Below are 5,135 nucleotides of genomic sequence, written 5' to 3' on the forward strand. Positions count from 1 at the left end.
GATTGTCTCAAACTGGGAAAAAGCTCGCACTCATATAGTCGATATGCCTGGAGCTTTTAGATCGATATCAAACGGTTATAATTTTTTAAGTTTGTTATTTTAATTTTTTAAAAATCAAACTTTGTATTTAAATTTCAACTATTTGATTTTGATTCAATGACTTCAAATGTATCAATTGTGTCTTTCCAAATTCCTATCATATTTAATCTTGAATGGGGTTATTTTTACCTAGTTATATGCATATCCATATCCAAATACAAACCTGACAGTTAATTTAAACCATTTATGAAGATAACACAATACAAATAAAATGCATATATTTTAACAAAATTCAATGCATTTAGATTTATGTTTTAGTTTGTATTAAAGTTAACTGAAATACATATCAAAAACTTACCCAAAAAATGGAAATGGAAATGCAATACAATTAAAGATTGCATCAACATGATTGATTTATCCATAAAAATATATTATCTATTATAATATAATAAAATAGACTCTCAAACCATTCATCTAACATATAATTCTATTTGTGTCATCTCACTTATTTGTTTAGTTGTAATAGTTAGAATCTCTTCTCTTTTTATTCTTCATATAGTACACAATTTCATTTCATCTATTACATTTTATTTCATCAACAAAAAATATTCAACAATAAACAGACATTAATAACAGTTCATAATGCAATAAATGTTTCTCTATTATCCATTTATCATTTATTAAATGTGAACTTATTGCGTAACCATTTTCATTGTAAGTCCAAATATCTATTATTTTTTCTTGACTGAACCAAAATTTAAGAAGACGCGATATCACAAGCTCGAGACATGAATCATTGTTTACACTAACTTCCTCATCAATTTGAGTATAGCAAAATTGCTTTTGTGGTTTTTGATGAAATGCAATTGATGTTTATATTCATTAGAGTAATTGACTTTGATATAATTTTCTCCTTCGTGACATTTTTTTTCTTCCACAAGGGGTTGTTAACCATTGGAAATGTGTGTTACATTTTATGTCTAATATTTAATTACATAATTTATTTGTTATCTTTCATCTACAAAATCTCTAATACATAAAATCTAATTTATTTAATTTATGTCGATGTCAATTATCTGTACGTTTTGCCTCCTTTCAGTCACTAATTATTAGGTCATTTGTTTTTTTTCAAACCATACACAACCTTGATAGTTCCTAATTTCCATCATTCAAAGTAGATCAATTGTTACAATGCATATTTTATTTAGCACAAGAAATCAATCGGATAATGGTTGAAATTTATACAATTCTTGGAAAATTAAAGTTCTCACGGTAATTAAGGAACAATAATAACAACTCATTTGTCTACGGAATAATTTGAAACCTTTAATCCTTGTTTTTAGCTTTACATTCTCTAAATCAAATTTCATGATTTTTGTTTGTGCTATAATTGTATCATGAGTGACATTATATTTGTTGTTTTTGGCACATATAACTCAAAAAAAAAAAAAACGACACAAGAGACATGTGAGTTGAAGATGAACAAATGGAGGCTGCAAATTAGGTTTTAACCAAATATTTTAAATTTGTCACAAATTTGAAAATTGTTATTCCATTCTGACAAGTCAAGTTTACGAGGAAACAATTATTTCCAACATCTCATTTTAAATATCTCATTTATCATTTCTTTTTGTCTCATATTATTTGTCATTTTACAACATTAATTACTTTTTTATGCTAACTCTAATTAATAAAAACATTTGAGTAAATGAAATAGTTTATCATTTAAATTAAATCAACTAATCATTTTCTAAAGAATTGCACACACCTCAAATGAGATTTAAAAAGAGACAGAGAAAATACTTACCTTGAAGAGTGGTGTTGCTTTTTACACTAATACAATGAAAACAAAGTTTCTACCGAGTTCTAGAATTATTCTATTCTAAATGCATATATTTTCATAATTGAATTTAATTGATGTCTTTTTTAAGTTGTACTTCTATTATACATTTGTTTTAGTTCAAACTTTTTCCTTTAAGATAACGTATTATCATAGAAAGAAAAGTAATTACTACTATCAATTCAAATCATTCAACCATTTTTTAATTTCTTTAGTTGCTTGTGAATTTTATATATGCTAATGCCACTTGTAATATTTTTTTCAAGTTACTCTTTTGTGACGTGACTAACACCTTATTGTCCACTTCCTTCCCTATAATTCATACATCTAATTAACTATTATGATTTTGAGATGATATTTACAAATAACACTATGTAAAATAAAATTGTAAATACAACTATTGTGTTTGAATTGATACAACTATTGTATTTGAATTAACTATTAATAAGAGTGTTAGTTCTCAAAGCAAAATGAAAAATTGAACTTATAAATGATTAATTCTAAATGAGACTTATCAATTATATATATCATATAATTTCTAATGCTTACTAATTTTTTTAAAATAAATCTCAACACACCCATGCAACACAAGAGTTGAAATCTAGTTAAACTTATAATTGATGTTACCAAACACCCATTAACCCGTTGAAGATATATTTATCTATTGAGCTCAAGTTAGATCACAATCTCACTAATCACTCTTCGTAAATTGAATGAAAATATTGGAAGCAAAAGATATGAGATCAGAGGATAGGATAACCATAGCATTATCTCATAGACCATCAAACTAAGCAGAGTCTGAATGATTATCATCAAATGCGCACAACTTTGTCTTCTTGAAGGATTGATAGCCATAAAATCAGTAATTCTCATCAGAACTTTGACTTCTTCATAGGCTTTGACTTTTTCATAGGGATGTTGACTTCTTCGTGAACATTGACTAAGATTTTACTTTCTCCATATGTATTGACTCCATCAAAGGTATTGACTATCTTTAGACGCATACGGATCAGACACTTGATGTAGTAATTGGAGGCAGACCAATATAGACGTTTTTTGCATTCATCAGAAGGAACTGAGTCAGAAGCTTGCTTGCATCTTTGAAGGCAACCAGATCAGAACATTGTTCACATCTTAAGAGCCAAGCGAAGTAGAACATTATCAGAGATGCGTGCCGCCAGGCATAGAATGCAGAATGAAGCAAAGTCTTACTTTTCTTTGTATTTGTCAGATCATTAGAGGATATAATATAAAATACTACACAATACACTTGATCTTAGATATTCACACTTAATTAAAACATTAGTGATTTAAATTGTTCCCACAAACCGATTTTGTTATCAACAAAACAAATAGGGTCAATATTCTTGAAACCAATTTTGTTCTATAAAACCACATCCAAACTTTGAACTCAATGAATTCATCTTACTTAGTTGACATACGGTAGAAGGTGTTTGATTTAGTCTAAACAATTGAGAAGGATTGTTGCTCAAATTATAAAAATCAATTATGATGCTCTTTATTCTTTAACTGTCTTAGAGCCAAAAATTTCTTGAGGACAAGCAATGGTCATGGATGTGACACCATAAACCCCAAAATAATATATACAATAGTTTATACCATATTTGTATAAACCTTTGCAGCGGATAAATAAAATCTCTATCAAAGAAAGAAAAACTTTTATGAGTTATTTAGGATATCACATTTCACAAATACAAATGCAACACGTTAAGCTTTTCGCTTCTTATAAAACAGAGCAATTTCGATGAACTTTATTTAACTAAAATTTCTTAATTTAATTCCAAAATTTTACTAGTACTTATAAAGTTTTCATACAAAAAAGTCGTTTCTAATTAAATAAGTATAATACAACTTATGACACTCATTTTAAGTATCACCTATCAAAGTGGGACTTCTCCCAAACTTGAACTTCAAAAATTATTAACCTGTAATAACTGCAAACGCAATGTCAAGCCAGTCAAACACAAACAACGAAGAAGGTGAGTTTCGAAATCATGTTAATAGTATAATATAAGTATGAAGAACATGCAATTAATCACAAATAAACTGTATCATTACACAAACATTTTTCAACGAAAAAATCACCTTATAAAGTCAAAATCACTAAGAGAAAATCAATACATTTCACTATAACATCAAATCATCTAAGAGAAATTATCATCGCACACAATACATATGAATCACAATAAAACAGTCACAAGAAAATGTAATGCTATGCACGAGTCTAGCCTCTACTTAACAATTTGGTATTGTTCTAACTATGAACTATTTGGTTAAGAGGACAAATGTTATGCCATCACCCAAGTGGATGAACAATTCAAATTGGCCTTGTCCTCACAGATCCCCTCAATTCAATCGAGACACGTATATGCGATAATCGAGGTAAACATGTTTTGCATGGTAGCTCCTAACATTTGGAGTGCAACCTCCATGTCATCTAGGAATTCTCCACCTGAATACCTCTAAGGTCTAACAATCTTGTCTTAAGGCTTAAGAGTAGATCGTCACAATCATACTCATTTCATTGTACTTCCCTAAAATCACTAGGCTTGTCAGACCCTACCACTTCAAAAATTATCAACATCTATATCCACCCCCTGTTGGCTTAGACTACTCCATTAAGAACATTATCTTTAGCACAAGTTGGAATCATCACTATTTCATCAACTACGGGGTTACTTCAAAAATTTCATCACAATTTTATAACATTGATATCATCAATCATACATAATCTTACAATGCATCCATATTTTATTATCACCTCACATAAACTCTTCTAATCAAACATATGCACCAAATTCATTCGACATCCAATATCACGATAATTTCAAATACCACACATTCAACGAAATTAAATCAATCAACATCTTATAAATGTTTATATTCCATATTTTAATCTCACAATTTTGATATTTGCATATTAGTTAATTTATCACTCAAAGGGTTACTGCCGTACTTAGCGAGCCCAAGATGAATCATTGGGAAATACGGTTTCTCCATTCATCTCACAATATATTATACTCATGAATTCAATCGATGTCTCATCCTTTACTCTATTTCGACACTTTCTCAACTCGGAAATCAATGGAAGTTTTCAACACCAACTATAGATAGAAAACGTACAACGAGCGAATCCGAAAATAAATGGTGAGTTCACAAAATCATTGAAACACTGCTGATAAATTATGCGGAGCATAAAAATTAATGTTAAATAATTATAATAAATTTAGAAGCT

Source organism: Cicer arietinum, chromosome 3, assembly GCF_000331145.2.
Source record: "Cicer arietinum cultivar CDC Frontier isolate Library 1 chromosome 3, Cicar.CDCFrontier_v2.0, whole genome shotgun sequence".
Taxonomy (NCBI): Eukaryota; Viridiplantae; Streptophyta; class Magnoliopsida; order Fabales; family Fabaceae; genus Cicer; species Cicer arietinum.